A 26,075-nucleotide genomic window follows, 5' to 3' on the forward strand; every position below is an offset into this window, starting at 1 on the left:
AGCTACTTGTAGGTACTAGGTAGCGTCCCTGTTTTGCGTAACCTGTAGGTGAGTTTATGATTTTTAATTTTTAAGAAATCTATTCTGGATGGTAGCATAAAAGTGCGTGAGTATATTCATAACCTGAATATTTTTCCATTTATTCCATAATACGTCCATTCCTTCATTGCTTGGGTAAGCCATGTTCTGCCGGGTGTCCAAGACACTTGATAAAGCCATTATTAGTAGATGGTATATAGTGTAGATTGTTTTTCATTGAATTCTATTTGATAGGTGTAACGCGGAAGAGGATGACGTAATAATATCACGTACTTATTGTAGCGCTAATCACAGTCTGTATGGCTATTAATCAAAAAGGATTAAGTTGTTTGCTATAGGGCGCGCGAAAGCATGATTATTTAATGACGCCAAATGAGTTAGTGTAGTCGGAGTGCCTGTTTGATTTGGAAGTATTACTTGTAACATTGCTCTAAATAAGTTAATTCCTAATTTATTTCACCTAGGTTTTAGTTTTACTGTAGCGTTTTGTATGTTCTGTGTATCGCACTCTTGACAATCGCCATTATTTGGAACTTACCAGTATGTTTACAAGTTAAATTAATTTCATTTTAAAAACACGGCTTCTAGCCGGTGACAGAGCTCGTTTATTTTAAAAATCTTTACATGTAATAAAAATTTCAGTAATATAACCTAAGTATGCCCACTAACAATCGTAAATTATTTACTGCAGTAGTCAAGCAGAAACTATTTAGATTGATTTTTAAGACCTTCATTATTTGCTAGTACCTTTAATTTACAGCGATTGCCTGCCAGTGCAGACCCGTTGTAAATAGTGGCAGCTGCTTTTGTTCCCACGTTTTATTTCTGTACTGCTACTGTTATCTCCAAATAGTGCTTAATTCTTCATACAGTATTTATAGTATACCTATTTTTTTTAACATTTTTGTACATGAAGTTTGAGGATGGACAGATACCAGCACAGAATGTTTGTGTGTGTAATGAATGCTTTATGCATATGTGGGGGATTGCGCCAGAAAATTACTCGGGATAACAGAAACGTCCGATTCCACCCGTCTGCTTTGACAAATGACGTCACCAGTATGGCGGGAACGGCCATTGACAACTACTCCCATATCGCGACTTACTTAAACAAGACAACAAACACAAAAATAGATCGAAAAACTATCAAATAGATTCCTCCAAAAATTAATGAATCTAACGGGACAAGCTAGGGAAATTGGGGGTTTTGGGTGGGGACAAACTAAAAATAAACACACACTACTGAACCAAACGATAAAATAAAACAACCACAACCTTACCTAAATCAACTAAAAACAATAACCACTGGAATCGAACACTTCCTTTTACCTATATAGTCCAACAGAAACTACTGATACCAAATCATGAAACCCAAAACTACAGCCACGTTCACAATCATCACTACCCCAAAAAACGCAACAAAATTGGAATCAAAACTACAGCCACGTTCACAATCATCACTACCTCAAAAAACGCAACAAAATTGGAATCAAACACTTCTCCTGACCTGTTATCCTTACGACATCTCCACATATAGCCGTCCCTGATCTGAGACTCTGGAACTTTAGTAAGCCTCATTTCTTTATGACAAACTGAACACTTCACGACTTCAGCCAGCAGGCCGAATAGCTGAAGAAATTTTATTAGAGACGCTGCACTGTCCCCCATCATTGCCGACAACCAAAAACTGTTGATCTTGTCAGTCACATCCACACCTACCAAAGACATAAACAAAGCGATTTACCAAAATTCACACATGACGAACAGAAAAAAAACTACAATAACATCGACATAAATAAACCAAAATCGTTAATTCACTGCAAAATATTTTGCTGAAAGCACAGTCACCACTGATACCACACACGTGCAATGCTACCAAACAAATGAACCCCATATGCCCCATAACACGCTAACCATAAACACACCACCAGAGAGAACTGCGGACCACTATATGCCACCTACAAACACACCATACACTCAAACTAAACCAAAAACATCACCTAACACACAGCACACAAACACGCCACCAGAGAGCACCACCGATCATATCAAAACGACACCTACAGACACGTGACTCTCACAAACTAAACTCCGCACCGTCATGATGTCACGGATCAAAGTCAACGGGTGGAATCGGACGCTTCGGTTAACCTTATTCTGTATTATATCAATCAATGGATGAATGCCAAGTAATCCAGTTTTCTAACGTTTTTGTCACCAGAATTAGCAGTAACATGTAGAGCCATTGTTGCTTTGCTAAAGTGTTCTTAGATGTATAGTGTGTGTGTGTGTGTGTGTGTGTGTGTGTGTGTGTGTGAGTGAGAGAGAGAGAGAGAGAGAGAGAGAGAGAGAGAGAGAGATTGATTTCAAGTTCTGACCAATACACACACCCACGAATTCTGAACAATTAGTTCTACTTTTTTTTTTTTTTTTTTTTTTTTTTTTTTTTTTTTTTTTTTCTTCACCATACTGCATTGTTTTTCTTGTAGTAGGCTGTATTTTACCTTATAGCCCCTATATTGTTGAATGAACGGTATAGTTGAGTGATGGACCATTTACCGACAATCTTATCAGTAATACTTCTGAACATGTCATTTATTGCTCCTTCGGTTTCATAGCTGCTCTATTGTTTCAGGTGCATGACGTAGTAATTTGAGTTGGTTAGCGACTGGCCATTCATTGCTAGTTAAACATTCCTCTGATTTTTCAGTATATTAACTTAGTTGTCAGGTGGACATGCATGTGATGCAGCAGCAAGTTTTGCGATACCATATTCAGTAATTCCATGTCCAAGATTTATTTATTTATTTTTTAATCACATGGACTAAAGTAAAAATTTCTTTGGTCCATTTACCATCTATTCACAAGGCTGTAGGTAGTGCCCACTTCCACTTCATTTTAATTTTTGTCAGTCTTCCACTTGTTTTTGTGGCTCATAAATTACAAAAATGGAGTATAGGGTTAGGTAATTCAGTACTATTTTTAAGTGTTTTATCTGTGTTCCAATGTGTTATAAGTATGGATGTTGCTGTAGGGTAGTCAGACAGGGAATGGTATGAAAAGAATTTAACTGGGGCAACTGAATGGGGAATTGAATGAGGCTGGCCCATGGATGACTAGGTTTTGCAAAAAAAGACTGCAGAATTTCTGCACAGGAAGTGGAGATTTCTGTCCTTCAGGCTGAAGCAGATTATATGGAATTTTAACTATTAACTACTTAGGTTGAAGGGGGGGGGGGGGGCGGTGTATGATGGCGGGAACTAGGTAGAGTCAAGGTGCCACTCAATTTGAGATAAGCTGTGTGTTTACGATAGGAAAAAGGTAACAAATTTCCTGGGGAAAAAAAAATCATAGGCCCTACCTATTATTCCAAAGTCTGCACATTGCAACTATGTAGAAAAATATGTTTTGAAAACAAAGATGAGGTGACTTACCGAACAAAAGCGCTGGCAGGTCGATAGACACACAAACAAACACAAACATACACACAAAATTCAAGCTTTCGCAACAAACTGTTGCCTCATGAGGAAAGAGGGAAGGAGAGGGGAAGACGAAAGGAAGTGGGTTTTAAGGGAGAGGGTAAGGAGTCATTCCAATCCCGGGAGCGGAAAGACTTACCTTAGGGGGAAAAAAGGACAGGTATACACTCGCACACACGCACATATCCATCCACACATACAGACACAAATATGTCTGCTTGTGTCTGTATGTGTGGATGGATATGTGCGTGTGTGCGAGTGTATACCTGTCCTTTTTTCCCCCTAAGGTAAGTCTTTCCGCTCCCGGGATTGGAATGACTCCTTACCCTCTCCCTTAAAACCCACTTCCTTTCGTCTTCCCCTCTCCTTCCCTCTTTCCTGATGAGGCAACAGTTTGTTGCGAAAGCTTGAATTTTGTGTGTATGTTTGTGTTTGTTTGTGTGTCTATCGACCTGCCAGCGCTTTTGTTCGGTAAGTCACCTCATCTTTGTTTTTATATATAATTTTTCCCACGTGGAATGTTTCCTTCCATTATAAAAATATGTTTTGAGTTATATAGCAAAAGCAGAACATTGCAACTATGTAGAAAAATATGTTTTGAGTTATATAGCAAAAGCAGAAAAATGTTACGTAATATGAAAAGGCATATTTCCCCAGTTTTGGCCACATTAACCCTAGCTATGGCCAGCCATCTCCACTTATGGCCACTGCATTTTATAAGAAAACTGGAGATTTAAATAACACAGGTCTGCGACGTAATAATTGTTTCAAATTTATTAAGTGATTTTTATATTGTTTTCAACACTGATTTCGGGAAAAATAGTGAAAAAAATCCATCGCGTACAGTTATTTCACAAACTGCTTGTCTAGTTTTAGCTTTTTTCGATATTTCAGCACTCTAGTGAGTTTAAATTTTGCTTTTTAGGATCTCCATAAACTGTTATTTAGCCGTTTTTATACTAGATATAAGTAAAATAAAGAGTGTTTAGGAGATATACATAAAATAAAGATTGTTCAGGAGAAACCAGCAGTATTTTCAGGTCAGTGCCTGTATGTCGCTCTGCCCCTTCCCCCGCCATCACCAAGCAGTGGGCTTCTGCTGCTGCTCTTCAGTTCACAGTATCTCTTCACTCTTTGCTGTTCATGTGTTGTTGTTACTAGTGCTTTAAAATAGAGGGTGCTTTCTTGTGTTGTGAAGATGACTAATGGGCAATGGCTACCAGAGGATGTATAAACTCACCACACTGCTTCTGCTACATTCATGGTAACTATACCGTTAAAAAAGCAACAAAGAAACATTCCTGATTTTGTTAATAAAGAATATTTTGCCTATTTTGGTATCAAGTTAGGCGAACAAGATAATCCTTGTGCCCCACACAAAGTTTGTTTAGTGTGTGTTGAAGAACTGAGGCAATGGTTTCAATGTAAAAATCAGTCCTTACGTTTTGGAATACCAGTGGTTTGAAGGGAGCCCAAAAATCATAGTGATGACTGCTATTTTTGTTCTTGCAACGTACTAGGCTTCAATTTGAAAAACAAAAAGGATATTTCTTACCCTGAGTCGCAATGATGTTGTTGTTGTTGTGGTCTTCAGTCTTGAGACTGGTTTGATGCTGCTCTCCATCTACTCTATCCTGTGCAAGCTTCATCATCTCCCAGTAACTACTGCAACCTACATCCTTCTGAATCTGCTTAGTGTATTCCTCTCTTGGTCTCCCTCTATGATTTTTTACACTCCACGCTGCCCTCCAACACTAAATTGGTGATCCCTTGATGCCTCTGTACATGTCCTACCAACCGATCCCTTCTTCTAGTCAAGTTGTGCCACAAACTTCTCTTCTCCCCAATTCTATGCAATGCCTCCTCATTAGTTATGTGATCTACCCATCTAATCTTCAGCATTCTTCTGTAGCACCACGTTTCAAAAGCTTCTATTCTCTCCTTGTCCAAACTATTTATCGTCCATGTTTTACTTCCATACATGGCTACACTCCGTACAAATACTTTCAGAAATGACTTCCTGACACTTAAATTTATACTCGATGTTAACAAATTTCCCTTCTTCAGAAATGCTTTCCTTGCCATTGCTAGTCTAAGTTTTATTTCCTCTCTACTTCGACCATCATCAGTTATGTTGCTCCCCAAATAGCAAAACTTCTTTACTACTTTAAGCGTCTCATTTCCTAATCTAATTCCCTCAGCATCACGCAATTTAATTCGACTACATTCCATTATCCTCGTTTTGCTTTTCTTGATGTTCATCTTACATCCTCCTTTCAAGACACTGTCCAATCCATTCAACTGCTCTTCCAAGTCCTTTGCTGTCTCTGACAGAATTACAATGTCATCAGCGAACCTCAAAGTTTTTATTTCTTCTCCGCGTGGATTTTAATACCTATTCCAAATTTTTCTTTTGTTTCCTTCACTGCTTGCTCAATATACAGGTTGAATAACATTGGGGAGAGGCTACAACCCTGTCTCACTCCCTCCCCAACCACTGCTTCCCTTTCATGTCCCTCGACTCTTATAACTGCCATCTGTTTTCTGTACAAATTGTAAATAGCCTTTCGCTCCCTGTATTTTACCCTGCCACCTTCAGAATTTGAAAGAGAGTATTCCAGTCAACATTGTCAAAAGCTTTCTCTAAGTCTACAAATGCTAGAAATGTAGGTTTGCCTTTCCTTAATCTTTCTTCTAAGATAAGTCGTAAGGTCAGTATTGCCTCTCGTGTTCCAACATTTCTACGGAATCCAAACTGATTTTCCCTGAGGTCGGCTTCTACCAGTTTTTCCATTCGTCTGTAAAGAATCCGCATTAGTATTTTGCAGCTGTAACTTACTAAACTGATAGTTCGGTAGTTTTCACATCTGTCAACACCTGCTTTCTTTGGGATTGGGATTATTATATTCTTCTTGAAGTCTGAGGGTATTTCACCTGTCTCATACATCTTGTTCACCAGAAGGTAGAGTTTTGTCAGGACTGGCTCTCCCAAGGCTGTCAGTAGTTCTAATGGAATGTTGTCTACTCCTTGGGCCTTGTTTCGACTCATGTCTTTCAGTGCTCTGTCAAACTCTTCACACAGAATCGTATCTCCCATTTCATCTTCATCTACATCCTCTTCCATTTCCATAATATTGTCCTCAAGTACATCGCCCTTGTATAGACCCTCTATATACTCCTTCCACCTTTCTGCTTTCCCTTCTTTGCTTAGAACTGGGTTTCCATCTGAACTCTTGATATTCATACAAGTGGTTCTCTTTTCTCCAAAGGTCTCTTTAATTTTCCTGTAGGCAGTGTCTATCTTACCCCTAGTGAGATAAAGCCTCTACATCCTTACATTTGTCCTCCTAGCCATCCCTGTTTAGCCATTTTGCACTTCCTGTCGATCACATTTTTGAGATGTTTGTATTCCTTTTTGCCTGCTTTGTTTACTGCATTTTTATATTTTCTCCTTTCATCAATTAAATTCAATATTTCTTCTGTCACCCAAGGATTTCTACTAGCCCTCGTCTTTTTACCTACTTGATCCTCTGCTGCCTTCACTACTTCAGCCCTCAAAGCTACCCATTCTTCTTCTTCTGTATTTCTTTCCCCTATTCCTGTCAATTTTTCCCTTATGCTCTTCCTGAAACTCTAGACAACCTCTGGTTTAGTCAGTTTATCGAGGTCCCGTCTCCTTAAATTCCCACCTTTTTGCAGTTTCTTCAGTTTTAATCTACAGTTCATAACCAAAAGATTGTGGTCAGAGTCATAACCAAAAGATTGTTGTCAGAGTCCACATCTGCCCCTGGAAATGTCTTAAAATTTAAAACCTGGTTCCTAAATTTCTGTCTTACCATTATATAATCTATCTGATACCTTTTAGTATCTTCAGGCTTCTTCCATGTATACAACCTTCTTTTATGATTCTTGAACCAAGTGTTAGCTATGATTAAGTTGTGCTCTGTGCAAAATTTTACCAGGCGGCTTCCTCTTTCATTTTTTCCCCCCAATCCATATTCACCTACTACATTTCCTTCTCTTCCTTTTCCTACTGTCGAATTCCAGTCATCCATGACTATTAAATTTTCGTCTCCCTTCACTACCTGAATAATTTCTTTTATCTCATCATACATTTCATCAATTTCTTCGTCATCTGCAGAGCTAGTTGGCATGTAAACTTGTACTGCTGTGGTAGGCGTTGGCTTCATGTCTATCTTGGCCGCAATAATGCGTTCACTATGCTGTTTGTAGTAGCTTACCCACATTCCTATTTTTTTTATTCATTATTAAACCTACTCCTGCATTACCCCTCTTTGATTTTGTATTTATAACCCTGTATTCGCCTGACCAAAAGTCTTGTTCCTCCTGCCACCGAACTTCACTAATTCCCACTATATCTAACTTTAACCTATCCATTTCCCTTTTTAAATGTTCTAACCTACCTGCCCGATTAAGGGGTCTGACATTCCATGCTCCGATTCGTAGAACGCCAGTTTTCTTTCTCCTGATAACGATAGGCACAACAAAATTATTCACACAGTTACAGCTTTCGGCCATTAAGGCCTTTGTCAGCAGTACACACACACACACACACACACACACACACACACACACACACACACACACACACAAATGCAACTTGCACACACTCTGCAGTCTCAGAGAACTTTGGTTTTAGTTCTTTGAGACAGCAGACGTGTGTGCAAGTTGCGTTTGCGAGAGTGTGTGTCTGCGTGCATTTCTTACCCTAACATTCAGTCAGCCATTTGCCCTGTTCCTCATGGACCTGAAGAACCAATACCTTCTCCTCCAGATTCTTTGGATGATATAGATGATCACAAGCCATTGGCTCAGCAAGGTGACAGTGAAGAAGACTATGGTATGATCCTCGCACAACAGATCCCATTCCATTCTCACAATCTGAACTGAACAATTTAGTAAGAGACCTAGGCCTTTCTAAATAATTGGCAGAGGTTTTAAGATCTACATTGAAAGATAAACGTATGTTGGCTCTGGGTACATCCTTTTCTTGGTATCAATCGAGGGAAAAGGAGTTTGTATCTCACTTCTCTCAAGAAGTTGGCCTGGTGTTTTGCTGTGATGTTTGTGGACTTGTGGCATGTTTCAAAATAGAATATGCTCCTGGTGAGTGGAGACTTTTTATTGATTCTTCAAAAAGAAGTCTTAAATCAGTACTTCTACACAATGGCAATAAGTATGCTTCTATACCAGGTGGACACTTGGTTCACTTAAAAGAATGTTACAAAAACCTCAAACTGGTTTTAATTAAACTCTGCTATTCAGACCACAAATGGACACTATGAGGTGATTAAAAAGTGATTTCAGTGCTGCTTGGTCAACAAAGTGGCTATACAAAGTTCCCTTGTTTCCTCTGTGAATGGGACAGTAGAGACAGAAAGCAACACTACATAAAAAAAGCTTGGCTCTTGAGAAAAACCTTACAGGAAGGGGTTAAAAATGTTGAGAGGAAAAGCCTTATGGATCCCAAAAAGGTGTTTCTTCCACCACTTCATATTAAGTTGGGGCTGATGAAACAATTTGTTCTGCCATTGCCAAAAGAAGGGGTGTGTTTCCGATATCTTTGTGGACAGTTTCCTGGTTTATCAGAGGCAAAGTTAAAGGAAGGAATCTTTATCAGACCAGACATTAGAAAACTTATGACAGATCGCAGATTTGTGGACAAAATGGAAACAAAAGAAAAGGCAGCATGGACGTCTTTAAATTAGCTGTTACCAGTTTCCTAGGAAACAAAAGAGATCCGAACAACAAGACAATCGTCGTGGACATGCTCGACAACTTTAAGAAGCTGGGCTGTAACATAAGTCAGTTATCAAATTTCAAACAACTTTCAGAAAATATTTTTTTGCAGACCTGTGTAATTCTAGAATCAGCTTGCTAGAAAGCAATTTATTTTTGTGCAAGTGCACAAGAAACACACATGCGTATAGTACATTAAAGTTTAAAAAAATTGAGTTGCAAAGAAAAACAGTTAATAAAAAGCATTGTAATAATTGGCCTAGAAACAGTGTATAATTAATTCCCCTTTGGAAGCCAGAGGGGTTTCATCCATATTAAAAGCTGTTGGGGTCATTAACATATATTTGATACTACCTGGAACAAATTTCTTGTGTTTCTCCACTATAAAAGAACCTCTAGCTCCATTAACATTTGGCACATTTCTATAACAAAACTGTAGTGTTTTTTAAGACTGCCTTGATACCACTTTTGCTAGGTTGCAGGCAGCCTTAGAACATCACAAATCTGCCTTTTTGAAAAGTTTTTTTTTCCTTAGTACTTGAGACCCCCTGTTGGAACTGTTCAGAACAATGTCTATCAACTTTTTTGTTTTTTTCTCTCCCAAGACCTTGTGGGCCAAAGTGATTATTCTGGAGTTAGGTCAGAATTTTATTTTTTAATGTTCTTGAAGCATTTTACAACTTGCTTACAGCAGCAACCTTCATTCCCTCAATAATAGTCTCCAGCGTATTTTTAACTTTGCTGGGGAATACTAAATCTCATCCTTTGGGCAACTCAAAAATTTTCGAGTTAAAGAAATGTTATATTTTCATAATTCAAATTGCATATTTTACTGTGTTACAGGGATAGGTAAATTAATATGACAATGGAAAGTCCAGGATGGAATGTAACAGTATTGAAAAACTAATATGAGACACTCAGGCAAGAATATCAGTTTGGTCTCTTGTTATATTAAAAATGTGAGCAATATTTTAAATAAGCCTACGTAAATAAAAATCAGTGTTGAGCTGTCACATGAGGCAGGGATCAAAGGAAGCTGATTTGTCATTGTGTGATAGATAGAGGAACAAATTGCTTCAAAGTAAAGTTCAAAGCACCCACCAAATACTTTTGTAGAAATAACACACACAAGTAATAAGTTTGGTAAAAGCACTTTAGAGAAACGTTAAATGTTCAGTTTAGTGCAATATCTGAAATTATAGTAAGCCTTTTGCAACAACTATTAGCACAAAGTTGTCAAGGCATTTGTGGATTTTTGGTGACAGACTGCCTGTTGGCTTCTGTCTCGGGTGCTTCTGCCGAAGTTTGTTTGATGACTTTTCCGATATTTTGCCAGCACAAGTGGCTGGCATTATCATAGCTCCAAGCTCCATTGCTGGTGGTGGACTGGAGTCGAGCTTGCGATCACAGAGTATGTGCACCTGGTGCACCAAAGTCAAAGGGCTTTTCTGTCCCACTTGCTGCACCAAGGAAGAGCACATGTTGCTGACAGCTGCTTCTTATTTATAATGCACTTTTTCTTTTTGTCGGTTCTACTCTTCACTCTCTCACACACACTACGTCGAACAGCTGTGTAGTGAGGTCGGAAATACACCCGCACACACATAGTGACCACAGTCTCTGTCTGCTGAGGCCAGACATTATGGGAGAGGCAACCAGATGGTGGGGGTGAGGAGGAGGCTGGGCTCGGAAGGGGGAGGAATAGCAGGGTAGGGGATGGGGATCAGTAAAGTACTGCTTGTGGTTGTGTGTGTGTGTGTGTGTGTGTGTGTGTGTGTGTGTGTGTGTGTGTGTGAGAGAGAGAGAGAGAGAGAGAGAGAGAGAGAGAGAGAGAGAGAATATTTTTAACAAATGCCTTAGTGCCAAAAAGCTCACTTTCTGATAGTCTTTTTGTTGTGCCTATCTGCAATTTAGCAATTCCCCTAGATCTTTAGAAGCAACTATCCATTTCATAATATTGTCCTTATGTCATTGCTTCATAACTTAATACACTTTATAATCTGTGTCATATCTCCAAATGTTACTGAAGAGTAATTATTGATAACAAAACTATTACTGAATGTATTAAACTGCTAGCATATGGTTCTTGATTATAAATGTACTATTAATGTATTAAACTGTTTCCAGTGGGGAAAAAAAACTGCTTTGTTATCAGCTGTCATGATTGAGATATAATAGTTCTTTTTTGCTCCTTTCTGTTTGACATCATTAAAGCACCAAAGAGTTATGTTTATGGTCCAATTTATTTCCCTAATAACTACCCCAAACATGCAAACACCTTCTCAAATACAAAATATGAGCTTAATTTTTGCCCAGGCATTTAGCCTGGCCATTTGTCCCAACTTACAAATGCCTAGGTGTTTTACACCATTGTATATGTACGATTTTGGAACCATGATAAATAATCAGTAATGGCATGTTAGTTTGATTCCGTTTTTCTGAAGCATATTAGGCCAGATGATTTCCCGTTAGGAGTGAAAAGATCGTTGAGTTTAGGAAAGAAGAAAAAAAGGGGGGGGGGGGGGGGGACAAAATTGCAGCTCTCAGTGGGCAGCTCAACTTGAATGTAAAACTTTTGAATGACTTTAACAAGGAACTAAAAGAATCATTCAGTGGTCTGAAAGAATCATTTAGTGGTCTGAAACTTGTAGAAATTGGTACATGCAGTTTGCATGTACTACATGGTGCTTTCAGAACAGGCACATCCAAACCTAACTTGGAAATTCTAATTTCGGAGAGCAATTTAGTATTTATTTCACGATTCTCCTGAAGAGAGCTCACAGTACACCGAGATAACAGGATCTTCGTCCTTTTCAATGTCATTTTGTGGAACAAGATGGGTTGAAGAAGCCAGTGCAGTTGAAAAAGCTGTGGAAATTCTTGAACATATTCAAACGTGGGTTGCTGAGACAAAGAATTCGAAAACCATACCTCAGTCGTCAAGTTTCATTATATTTTCTGAAGCTGTCAGTGATAAATTACTAGCTCCCAAACACATTCTTCAGTTCAACAGCACATTTCATTCGATTTTTACTTAATTTTCAGAGCGATATCCTGGTGGCTCTATTTTTATATGATGAACTCCATAACCTTATGAACATTTTGATGCTGTGACTTGTGAAACTAGATGTACACTACTGGCCTTAAAATTGCTACACCACAAAGATGACATGCTACAGATGTGAAATTTAACCGACAGGAAGAAGATGCTGTGATATGCAAATGATAAGCTTTTCAGAGCATTCACACAAGGTTGGCGCCGGTGGCAACACCTACAAAATGCTGACATGAGGAAAGTTTCCAACCGATTTCTCATACACAAACCGTAGTTGACCGGCGTTGCCTGATGAAACGTTGCTGTGATGACTCGTGTAAGGAGGAGAAATGCGTACCATCACGTTTCCAACTTTGATAAAGGTCGGATTGTAGCCTATCGTAATTGCGGTTTATCGTATCGCGACATTGCTGCTCATGTTGGTCGAGATCCAATGACTGTTAGCAGAATATGGAATCAGTGGGTTCAGGAGGATAATGCGGAACGCTGTGCTGGATCCCAACAGCCTCGTATCACTAGCAGTCAAGATGACAGGCATCTTATCTGCATGGCTGTAACGGATCGTGCAGCCACGTCTCGATCCCTGAGTCAGCAGATGGGGACGTTTGCAAGACAACAACCATCTGCACAAACAGTTCAACGCCGTTTGCAGCAGCATGGACTATCAGCTCATAGACCCTGGCTGTGGTTATCCTTGACGCTGCATCACAGAATGGAGCGCCTGCGATGGCGTACTCAATGACGAACATGGGTGCACAAATGGCAAAACGTAATTTTTTCGGATGAATCCAGGTTCTGTTTACAGCATCACGATTGATTGATTTTAGCAGGAGAGCTAAAACAGCTTATGTCTAACCCGCCGCTGCCCGCACCGAAACTAGGTTTATTGTGCTGTATCACTCCCCGTATATCTAGTAAAGCCAACCAGAGCCCTTAAATAGTGCAAGGAGTCCCTCTATCAATTTTTTGTTAGACACAATGTCTTCAGGTCTAGTTGTCCCGAAGATTCTGTATCTTTTACTCTCCAATGCCATGCATTCAAAGATTAGGGTTGATGCAGTTTCTTCACCCTCATCACGGATCCTACATTTAGGGTCCTCTTCTATTATACCCATTGTGTGTAGGTGTTTTTTGAAGTTCCCATGGCCGGTCATCAGTCCAGTCATTAGTTTGATCTCTTTCCTGTTCAATCCGAGAATTACAGAGCTTCTTTTAAAATATTGCTTTGGCATCATTACCTTACCATGTTTTTGTTTATGTACCTTGGTCCAATATCCTACGTGCTGTTTCCTAAGCCAGTTCCGTAATTCTAATTTAATCATAGCCTTGGTGATTGTCAAGACAGGTTCCGGTGAAATAAATGGAGTTGTTGCCCCCATCCTAGCCAATCTATCAGCTTGTTCATTGCCACAGATCCCTGAGTGGCCACAGCGTCATGATGGTCGCATCCATGTTTGGCCACATCGCAGTGAACGCACATTGGAAGCTTCTATTCATCATCGCCATACTGGCTTATCACCCGGTGTGATGGTATGGGGTGCCATTGGTTAAACGTCTCGGTCACCTCTTGTTCGCATTGACGGCACTCTGAACAGTGGACATTACATTTCAGATGTGTTACGACCCGTGGCTCTACCCTTCATTCGATCCCTGCGAAACCCATTGGTTAAACGTCTCGGTCACCTCTTGTTCGCATTGACGGCACTCTGAACAGTGGACATCACATTTCAGATGTGTTACGACCCGTGGCTCTACCCTTCATTCGATCCCTGCGAAACCCTACATTTCAGCAGGATAATGCAAGACCGCATGTTGCAGGCCCTGTGCGGGCCTTTCTGGATACAGAAAATGTTTGACTTCTGCCCTGGCCATCACATTCTCCAGATCTCTCACCAATTGAAAACGTCTGATCAGTGGTGGCCGAGCAACGGGCTCTTCACAATATGCCAGTCACTACTCTTGATGAACTGTGATAATGTGTTGAAGCTGCTTGGGCAGCTGTACCTGTGCACGCCATCCAAGCTCTGTTTGACTCAATGCCCAGGCGTATCAAGGCCGTTATTACGGCCAGAGGTGGTAGTTCTGGGTATTGATTTCTCAGGATCTATGCAGCCCAATTGCGTGAAAATGTAATCACATGTCAGTTCCAGTATAATATATTTGTCCAATGAATACCCGTTTATCATCTGCATTTCTTCTTGGCGTAGCAATTTTAATGGCCAGTAGTGTATTAAAAAACAAAATTTCATCTTTAATGAAAATTGACTTTAATGTGAAGACTCTGGTTATGGCAAGACAGTCCAGTCTGGATTTTGCTGTAAGAAGTGCACTGAAAAATTAAGAATGAATCTGAAGAAGAAATGTTATTAAAGGAAACCATGTGAACATGCGTTATTGGCATTGTAGAGAAGTTGGGAGAAAGATCCCCTCAGATACAACTTACCATGTGTAATTTCCTGCTTGAATTAACATATCACATTAACCATGAAGCAACTCAAAGAAATTTGACAGTATGCCTCAAAATTTTTGTATTAAACAGAAGAATGTCAGGTTGAAGGGCAGACTGTGTCAAACTTGAATTTGTGGAAATATGCAGAGAAAAGAGATTTGAAGATAGATGAACTCTTGCAAGGAAATGGAAAATCGTCTAAATAAATTCTGGGTTGATACATTCAAGTTATCTTTAAAGCCATGCCCAAATATCAGAGATTTTTGTGCTAGTATTTTGATAATCTCACATGTAAATGCTTCTGAGTGGAGCTTCTCTGTAAACGTGGAAAATATAGTTGAAAATCAAACAGAAACAAACCATATTGCTCAAAGGTACATATATAATGCTAATGGAGTTGACAATATATACTGTTTTCGCAATGCAAATTCTTTCTGTAAAGGTGATATGAAAAATAAGGACAAGGTAGGTGACGGGGGAAAGGAGGAAAGCTGAAATCAAAGAATCAGAAACAAAGGAGCAAATATGTTGAGTGAAGCCTGAAAGATTTTGGCAGAGATAGAAAATTTAAAGAAATGATTTATTCACTTTCATTGTGACAAATTTCTAGGTTTTGTTCCCCTTTAACAAATATGTAATTGTGTGTGTGTGTGTGTGTGTGTGTGTGTGTGTGTGTGTGTGTGTGTGTAAGTAAACAGAATTTATAATTCCTTATTTGATATTTTCTTTTGCTTTTAAAACAAAATTTAGTATAACAAGGTAGGAAAATACAGACTGGTACTTACCATAAAGAAGACACGTCAAGTTTCCGACAGGCACAGTTAGAAGACTGTCGCATGAAGCTTTCGGCCACATCCTTTGTCAGTAAAAACAAACACACACACACACACACACACACACACACACACACACACACACACACAACTGCCAACTCCAGCATCTCGGGTCAGAATGCAACATCACAGCAGCCTGGAGGGGATAGGGAAAAGATAGTAGTGTATGGGTGGAGAGAGAGAGAGAGAGAGACAAGCAATGTCTGGTGGAGTGTGCAGGAACTAGACTGCCAACAGTTGCAGCATCAGGAGGTTGTGAGGCAGGGATGAGGGGGGAAAAGGAGAAGAGCAGGGAAAGACAAGTGGATGCATTGGCAGAGGGGTGCAGATAAACAGGATGGGAGATGAGAATGTGGAGGAGATGGTAGGACAGGGAGGGGTGTGGGGACAATATGTTGCCATAGGTTGAGGTTGGTATAATTATGGAAGCAGAGAATGTGTTGTAAGTAAGACTTCCATCTGCGCTGTACAGAAAAACAGGTGGTAGAGGGAAGGATCCAGGTGGCTCAGGTAGTGAGGCAGCCATTCAAATCAAGTGTGTTAAGTTCAGCTGCATATTGTGGCACAGCTTGGCCTACCTTGCTATTGGCCCCAGTTTGACAGTGGGCAGTCATCCTGATGGACAGCTGGCTGGTTGTCATACCAATATGAAAAGCTGTGCAGTGATTGTAGCAGGGCTGATAGATGACATGGCTGCTTTCACAGGTGGTCTGGCTCCTGATGAGGGTAGGATAAACCTGTGGCAGGACTGGAATAGGAAGTGCTGGATGGGTGGATTGGGCAGGTTTTGCATCCGCGTCTTCCACAGGGATATGATCCTTGTGGCAAGGAGTTGGGATTGGGAGTGACATAGGGATGGACTGGGATGTTTTGGAGGTTGGGTGGGCAATGGAACACCACTTTAGTAGGGGTGGGAAATATCTCTGGTAGGATGTCCCCCATTTCAGGGCATGATGATAAGTAATCAAAGCCTGGTGTAGCATGCAGTTCAGTTGTCCCGGTCTGGGGTGATACTGGGTGAGGAAGGGGACACTCCTTTGTGGCTGATTCTTGCGGGTGGTGGGAGGATTGGGGGTGTGAGGGGAAAAGGCACTGCAGATCTGTTTGTGGACTAGGTCTGGGGGATATAACTGTCTGTGAAGGCTTTGGTGAACTTGAGCCCCTCTGAGTACTGAGCAAGGGTGTTTTTGTTACTGCAGATAAGCCGTCCCTGAGTGGCCTGGCTATATCGGAGGGATTTTTTGGAGTGAAAGAGATGTCAGTTGTCAAAATGCAGCTACTGTCGGTGGTTGATTGGGGTTAATATGGACAGAGGTGCAGACGAAGCCATCAGGAGGTCAAAATCTAGGAAGGTGGCACTCTGGGTTGAGGACCACATGAAGTGGGTGGGAGGGAGGTTGTTGAGGTCGTGAAGGATAATGCATTCCAATCCGAGATGATGGAGTTGGTGTCAGTGTGTGTTTTACTTATGAAGGCTGTGGCTGAAAGGTGTATGTGAGTCTTTTAATCTTGCCTGTCTGCAACTAGATGCCTTTTTTACAGTAAGTAGCAATCAGTCCTTTCCTACATTGTTGACATTCCTGCCTGGAGTTTCCTTAGTTTGAAAATATAGCATTCAATATTTTAATTCATATCTATTATTTATACTACTAAAGAAATATATTTAGCCCTAGTCATCAAGTGGTGGCAGGAGAACACACATACGAGAAAAGGTTTTATGTATGCAAGGTTTCGGAGCCACTGGCTCCTTCTGGCAGAAGGGTTAGGGGAAGGAGACGCAGTGAATATAAAGGATAAGAGAGCTTCAGGGAAAGGGGTAGATTTTGGAAAAGTCGCGCAGATCCCCAGGTCGGGGAGACTTACCGGACAGGATGAGAAGGAAAGACCTGCTGCCACTTGGTGAATAGATTTTTTTTTATCTATCCAATTACATTTTACTGTCAAAAATAAATTATTTTCATTGTTATAAAGACACATGTAATTAATTATGGATATTTTACTAATCGTCAATATATACTTTGAAAAAGGATATGTTAGTGTTAAATTTAATAAAAAAGTAATCTGAAAAAAAATTAAGTTGAAAAACCTGGAAAAGTTGTTGAATTTGAAAATGACTGATCGCTGGACACCTGTCAAGGGAAGTTTAGAAAGGAAGAGTAGCTCACCCTATCCTCTGGATGTGGATGAGAGGGACACACTCATTGTGAGGATTAGAGAGAGAGAGAGAGAGAGAGAGAGAGAGAGGGGGGGGGGGGGGTCAAAGATAGTACATTGGTAAGCCTCCTGAGGTGTAAGTGATGAACAGCAATTCTATCAAATTTTATAGATTCCTCATCTTAATTTCCTTTCGATACAACACTAAACTGTACAGCAATCTAAGGTGTAGGTTCATTGTTACCATTGTTTTACTACTTATTCACTTATAATGAAAAGTATATTAAGTTTGCAAGGTAAAATCAGTAATGTCGTTTATGTAATAGAAGAGCATCAAAATATTCCTCTGGAATCACAAAAACTATAAAAAGTGCCAGGTGGGGTAAGCTGTAATGTAACATCTTCCTAGTGATCAACATAGCATTGCTTTTGTGTAGGTAGTATTTTTTGACTTGTTTTCTGTTCCACAACTGAATAATGGCTTAAAAAAGTGAAAGTAGTTGTGGATCGGAGAATGGATTTAAGTAAATAGAGCCAGAGTGCAAAAATGCTGCCTTCATGTAACGTGACTTATTCCAAAATGAGTAGAAGTAATGCAGTAATGCAATTTTTCCAAAAATTCCCTCGTCCCTGTTGTTTATACACAGCGTACTGCAGAGCATATCATAAATAATTTTCATCCATTCAAAATAAAACAGTAAGGAAATCGTGGAAGAGATGAAATTTTATGCAGTGTCTCTCTGCCACACCAGCAAATAATCACTAATACTATAAGTATTCATCAGAGTATTTGTACTGCTTTTCAGAAAAACTTTGTTTTGTTTATTTACAGCGGCATTCTGTACTGTCATCAATTATTATTTATTTTGCTTGCTGGTAAACTGTTACCACTGTATTTAAAGAACTTGGAGGCTTCATTTACTCTGTGTGTGTCTCATTACTGTTTCGACAAGGGTATACAGTTATAGAACACAGGTGGTATGCCTGTTTGTTTAAATCTCTTAGGTCACATTTTATCTTTTGTTTATAAGGTTTTTAATAGAAAAATGAAGTATGTTTTCAATAACAACAAAGCTAATAGAGATACTATCCAAACTTCTTGTATCTCACTCCTTATACCTTTAAACAGTGACCATAGCATTGTACTATTTTTTATGCCCATGCTCTGAAAATTAACCACCTGAAAAAAACTGCCAAACACATGGAAACCATTCAGGTAGCAAATAATAAGATATCATTGTCATGCAGCAGCAGAAAGCAGCAGAAATGCAGGTGGCAATAAGCCACATCGGGAACTCTGACATGCTGAAGCTTTGTCAATGACCACAGTATGCAGTTGATTTCATTGTTGCCTCTTTGAATCAACTGCATGTGGCAAATCATTTGTTATTACAAGAGATTGGCTAGATTTACATTGTTACTGTCATATAGTGTCCATATTTAATTTTGTTGCTCTGTGAGTACTTCATTAGCTGTTACTGTCTTAAAAAATGGCAGCAGTTTATCAGCCTCCTGCTATGCAGGTAGGAGAGAAGTGGCCCAGTGATTGCATTCAGAACACACAGCCTGTTTTGTACCTGAACATGATGTAATCAAAGCCACGTGTCCTCCTCAAACAGCCTCTTGTTCCCTCCTTCCTTTTTCTGTAGACTTTTAGGGGCCAATTTCAAATCTTCATTAAAACATCCAAATTCAGTTTTTCCATGGCTTCCCTGAATAATTTAATTCAAATACAGATGGTTTCTTTGAAACAGCAGTGTCATGTTTTGCTGCTCCATTCTTTCACAATTTGAACTTGTGATGTACTTACAGTGACCAGCATCATCAGAGAGTCATTAAACCTAAACCACCTTGCTTTTTATTCTTCTACAAGTCGACATAGTGTGTGAGCTGCAAAGTTCAAAATGAAATTAATAAAATATCTTGACAGAACTCATTTTTACTAATGATTTGAAATGGTCAATTATCAACATCTGATTCTGAGATGCAGAACATTGTCTTGTCTGAGTTTACACTGTATGAACTGCTGTGAGATTGAGTTAAATTAGCAGCTGCTAAGCTGTTCTATATATCTTAAGGCTGTCCTAATCAGTATACTCATGTCATCATCAAACATCCATATCTATACTCCATAACTCGTCTTACAAAAGTGTGGCACAGGTTACTTCAGGTAGCTCTTACTTTCACCTTCTCCTGTGCAATTTGCAAATTGTAAAAGAGAAGAAAGATCGTTGGTAAATCTCTAAAATTCGAAATTCTCCAGTTTTGCATTTAATGTCATTTGTTGAGATAGATGAGGCATGGAGTTAATGATTTGATTCTTCTTGGAAGATGCAGTCTCAGAATTTAGTCAGTAAGCTTCACCTTGGAGCATAATGCCTCTTTTGTAACTTCTTTAATTAGAGTTCTATGGACACTTAGAGCTGTTCTCACACATTCTAAATCTATAAAATATGAAAGATGCTGCCATTCTGTGTCGAGTTCTGTAACGCCATTGAAGGAGTTTTGTAGTTTACATCATCCATGGATGACTTAGTTGCTGTGAATCTATCTGGTATCTCCTAAACTAGTTTTGTGGAGTCATTAAACTTTAGGACACTCAGACAGCATAGTCAGGAATATTTTACAGTAGTAAGATTACCCAGTGATTTATACAAATTGCACAGTCAAACAGTAAAAGGTCTTCCTGCTTATTTGTGTGCAATACATTCCTCTTTTAAGCTGTTTTGGGGCAATATACAAGTCTCTGCTTGAATGTCAGACTATTCACTTTTAAGAACAACATTGTGAACCCTTTTTGCTGGGATGTCGTAAGTCCACTCGCTGAACAGGTCTCGTATGTGTAAGTTGAAAATATTTTCACTTGGTGTCAGTGCAGATTTGTTCTAAATGCCCTCTTTAACACAACATCAACATAGAAGTTAATATTTAATACCTTCCAGAGTTCATGTTTGAGTAAGGTGATCAGAGTTTCAAAGAATTGCTGTTTGTGGAAACCAAGTTGATTCATACAGAGGAGCTTTTTAGGTCCCCTAAAAGATCATAATCCACAAACATAAATTAACATCAGTGGCATAGGTCTGTAGCCATTTGCGTATGTCAGATGACTCTTCTATAAAATGAGTGTGTCCTGTACACTTTCACAATTTTGTGGAAAACTTTATTGTTCCAGCAACTTAATGTAGATTGCTGCTGGAGAGTGAACGATAGTCTGTGTGGCAAAAGAAGAACCCTTACAGTTAAGGTGAGGTTGGTGGTTAGTTATTTAAGCATCTACCACAACCAACCAGGTAACAAGAGTTTTTATTAGTATCTATGGTAGCATCTCGTGTTACCGCAGCTCTATAGAGGACTCTGTTACCAGTAGTTAAGATTTTTTATTCATTAAACTTTTAACACATTTCTAATGAAAAAAAAACGCATTTTGTGCCTCAGTACACATTCCGTTAATATTGTTCATTGGATTTCAATATACTTTGTTGAGACATACATATCTGACTTAAATTCCATAAATTTTTCAATTGAAATATGAGTCTGTAACAGCATTTTGAAATTACTGTGCATTGAAAATATTAATTTCATGTGTATTTCTCAATATACATCATCAAAACTAATAATTCTAGAGTTTTGGGTTCACCTTCTCACGTATAACAACTTCTGAAAATTGCAATAACTTAGGACTAAAATTTTTGTGGTATCTAAAGTTGTTATAAAAATCAGTTTTCAGGGAAATCACTTTAAAGTTAAATGCAATGTTCCCATATAGCTAAAATGCCCCAGGCTCATAATCCTTTGACTGTTCTGGCTCCTCGTCCTGCTTTCTCCTCTTATACTCTTTTTGACATTTTTTTAAAATTTTGACAGTTGCAGAAGGTCCCTTTCAGATATCATGACACCTTTTTGGTCAAAGAGTAGCAATGCAGAAAAAGCAATTGTTTCCTGGTTTTTTGCCCATTGTACCTAAAAGAAATTTCCTGGCTTGAGTGCCATCATTGAAGCAAGTAACAGCATAGGCACACCAATTTTAAAAGTATTTGCACCCACAGACATTGTTTTTGGAAGCCTTTCCCAAATACATTGGTTGAAGCTTTTGTTAGAGTTTTTTGTACAGCCATGTAGGCACTTACAGAGTAATGTTTCACTTGCAAGGTCTCTATATACAAGTTTTATAACTTTCATCACAGCTACTAGTAAGAAGTGTTTATATTCATCTCCTCTGGAAACCTGTCTCTGGTATCCACACAAAGAATATAAACCTTTTGGGCACAATGCATGTATTGGGTTGTCCTCCGTATACAACTTGCAAAAATAAGTGGTCCACACGGCTTCCTCTGCCATTTTTTGATCTCCAGCATTAGCTCTTAAGGCCATGCCATACTGTGTGTGAAGTTTTTCTATTTCACCAACTGTTAACCTTCGCCTTCCTTTGCTGGCTTTCCCATATGACAGTTCCTTCCTGATGGCTCTTGTCGTAGTTTTTGCAGTGTAGGTTCCAGCCTTTTGTGAAAGCCTATACATTCAGCAAGATTTACGCTGTCCTAACTTTCAGAAAAGCTTTTTTATCCCCATCTTCTAGTAGGTATTTTGCATACTGAATCCCACGTGACTCTTTCCACTACGTAAATATGTTCACCACTCCACTCAGTTCCATGCCTCCTCTATTGCCATCATAGTTTTTATAGTACACTTGTGAGATGGGCTCCATTCATGCAATCATGGCAATATTTTGTAAGTATATCAATATCTATCACCCTACCTGTATCAAATGATGTTGAAGGTACTACATCATTCAGTGCAAATGGCCTTTTTTCTGCTATGTTCCATCAGAAGTGCCAATGATGTCTTTACACCCATTATTAGCAGAAATGCACTTCTCTGAAGCTTGTTATAAGAATCTTCAGAAACATGTTTCAGAGCCTCTAGGATTATACTGTTATATCTACAGAACTTAAGTCCTACCGAGCGTGCTGTTCAAACTCGGCTTAGCCACAGAACCTCTTTTCCTATTTGCATCTTCACAAATTTCTACACAGTTCGTTCTGTCACAGTATTTGCATTGGACACTACTCATGATAAGATTACTCACTACATTTAAATCCACCAAAACACACACATTATCCCCCCTGTGGGTTCGGGGGTTAGAATAGGCCCGCGGTATTCCTGCCTGTCGTAAGAGGCGACTAAAAGGAGTCTCACATGTTTCGGCCTTATGTGATGGTCCCCTCTCGGGTTTGACCTCCATCTTTCTAAATTTATCCGAAGAGCGAGCCAATTGGGGAAGGGCGCCTTACATGGTGCACTGTATCCGTCGTGCAATTAGACCTTTAGCCGGATTTCTCGTCGTTGCAATGGTGTCCCCCTCGTTTTCGATCTCTTGGGCGAGGATACGTCCCTGGGTGCGATTACCACGCTGCACTCTGCAGTGTTTCTTTTAACTGTGACGACGACCTTGGACATTTTTGCACCTAAGATCCAGCACGGTGGCCAGTCCGTTGTGGTGGGGCCGCCATGTACCCTCTTGGTTGTAGCCCCCTGACAACACAGGGATCGCTCTACTGATGCCTGCGCCGTTAACTCCCCACGTATGCCAAGGAGTAGATGCCTATCCTCCTGGGGTATCGGGACTCCCGGCAACGGCCATCCTGCCAGGTGGCCTTTGCTGTGGCTGGGTGGCGCCCGTGGGGAGGGCCCTTGGCCGGAGTAGGTGGCATCAGGGCGGATGACCCACAATGAAGCGTGGTACATCATCTCTCGCTGGCGGCCAGCCGCCAGCAGTCTCTAAGCGTTCTCGGGCTCAATTTAATGCTCAGAAGTACGATCCGAAAACGTTCCCCTCCCTGGCCACGCCGTGGGAAGAGCGTAAGTCTCAGGATGGAGGTAACAGTTATTCGCCCCGATTCTTAGTTTGCACAAGAGCTGATGGGGAGTCTTTTCTCTCCACAAAGCCTCAGTTCTTCGTCGAGCATTTAGAGGACAAGTTTGGGGAGGTGGAGGGCTTGTCTAAAATGCGCTCTGGGTCAGTACTGATACAAACGGCATCCTCCGCCCAGTCACGCAGGTTACTTGCTTGTGACAAGTTGGGGGATGTTAACGTTACTATTACACCACATAAGAGTTTAAATATGGTCCAGGGTGTTATTTTCCATAGGGACCTCCTTTTGCAGTCTGATGACGAGCTGCGCGCCAACTTAGAACGTAGAGGTGTTCATTTTGTCCAGCGCGTTCATCAGGGTCCGAGGGACAATCAGGTTGCTACCGGTGCCTTCATCTTGGCCTTCGAGGGTGATACGTTACCGGAAAAGGTCAAGGTGATGGTCTACCGATGTGACGTCAAGCCCTATATCCCTCCCCCGATACGGTGCTTCAAGTGCTGGAAGTTCGGCCATATGTCTTCCCGCTGCACTTCCAGCCTCGCATGTCGAGATTGCGGATGCCCATCTCATCCCGATACTCCATGTGCCCCGCCTCCCATCTGCGTCAACTGCGGGGAGCACCATTCACCTTGCTCGCCTGACTGCAAAGTCTTTCAGAAAGAGCGCAAAATCATGGAATATAAGACCCTGGACCGGCTGACCTATACTGAGGCCAAAAGGAAATATGACAGACTCCATCCTGTGAGAATGACATCTTCTTATGCAGCTGCTACAACAACTGTGCTAGCCCCATCAGTTTCGAGACTTCCAGCCAGCTCGATAAGCAGTAAGACTCCTCCTGCCCCCTTGCCCGTGGGGGGGCTCTACCCAACCGGTTGCTCCTGCACCACCTACCTCAGGAGCAACCTCCTCCCACCCGTCGGGGACGTCTGTCCCCGCTTCTCAGCCGGAGAAGCGTCTAACTTCTTCGGCTACTCTCGCCCGTAAGGCTTCCCTTGGGACCCTCCCTTCACAGGGTTCCACCAGCGGGAAGGATGACAGCCGCCAGTGGCATAAGTCCTCACCAGCGGCCGGGCGTAGGGCTTCACGATCCTCCTCTGTCCCGGAGACTGAATCAGTGAAGCCTTCCCAGCCGGTGAAACCCAAGGTTCAGCGAGAGAAGTCCAAGAGAAAGACCTCTAAGGCCAAAGAACTTGCGGTGGCACCAACCCCACCGCACCTTTCGCGCTCTGCGTCTGCGGATGAAGTCGAGATTCTAGCGTCCACTGAGGACCTTGATCTTGCTGGTCCCTCGGACGCCATGGATGCCTCTCGTACGGGTACTGAATCGGTGGCAGTGAGTGAACAAGCGGCGTAAATTGCCTTCCCAGTCCTTTCACGCCTTTCTCAGCCATGGACAGTATCATCCTCCAGTGGAACTGCGGCGGTTTTTTCCACCATCTAGCTGAGCTCCAACAACTTATCAGCCTTCACCCTTTCTTCTGCATTGCTCTTCAGGAAACTTGGTTTCCAGCAATGTGAACCCCCGCCCTCCGTGGCTATCGGGGTTATTATAAGAACCGGGCTGCTTATGAAAGGGTGTCTGGTGGCGTCTGCCTCTATGTCCTTCACACTCTGCACAGCGAGTCTGTCCCTCTCCAAACACCTTTAGAGGCTGTCGCTGTTCGGGTGTGGACGCCACAGGCTGTTACCGTCTGCAGTCTTTACCTTCCACCGGATGGTGATGTCTCGCAGCATGTCCTGGCTGCGCTGATAGCCCAATTGCCGCCACCTTTCTTGCTATTGGGCGATTTCAACGCCCATAACCCTCTGTGGGGTGGGTCAGTGGCAACAGGTCGAGGCGCCATCGTTGAGCATTTATTGTCGCAGCTCGATCTCTCGATTTTAAATGATGGTGCCTTCACACACTTCAGTGTGGCGCATGGCACATACTCTGCCATTGACCTTTCAATCTGTAGCCCTAGCCTCTTACCGTCTGTCCAATGGAGTGTGCATGACGACCTGTGTGGTAGTGACCACTTTCCGATCTTTCTGTCACTACCACAGCGTCACTCTTCTGGGCGCCCTAGCAGATGGGCTATGAATAAGGCTGACTGGGACTTGTTCTCCTCCACTGCCGCTCTTGAGCCTCTCTCTAATGACGACATTGATGCAGTGGTTCAATCAGTCACCACCGGCATCGTTACTGCCGCCGAATCTGCCATTCCCCGCTCCTCTGGGTCCCCTCGGCGGCGGACTGTGCCTTGGTGGTCGCCTGAGATCGCTGCAGCGATTACAGATCGCCGGCGGGCGCTACAGCGTCACAAGCGACATCCCTGCATTGAACACGTGATCACCTTCAAACGGCTGCGTGCGCGGGCCCGCCGCCTTATCCACCAAAGCAAGCAGGAGTGCTGGGAGCGGTACGTGTCCACCATTGGCCTCCATGTCACT

General features: G+C 41.3%; 1 protein-coding gene across 1 annotated transcript in view; it reads left to right on the top strand.

Moving 5' to 3' along the window:
- Window positions 1-26,075, top strand: part of LOC126480732 (RNA-binding protein EWS) — a 99,228-nt gene that overhangs the window by 178 nt on the left and 72,975 nt on the right. Inside the window, exon 1 of the mRNA XM_050104003.1 lies at window positions 1-48. This exon is cut by the window's left edge and continues 178 nt beyond it. The gene's annotated coding sequence lies outside the window, so the exon portion shown is untranslated. The remainder of the gene's footprint in view (window positions 49-26,075) is intronic.

This window comes from Schistocerca serialis, chromosome 5, assembly GCF_023864345.2.
Source record: "Schistocerca serialis cubense isolate TAMUIC-IGC-003099 chromosome 5, iqSchSeri2.2, whole genome shotgun sequence".
Classification (NCBI taxonomy): Eukaryota; Metazoa; Arthropoda; class Insecta; order Orthoptera; family Acrididae; genus Schistocerca; species Schistocerca serialis.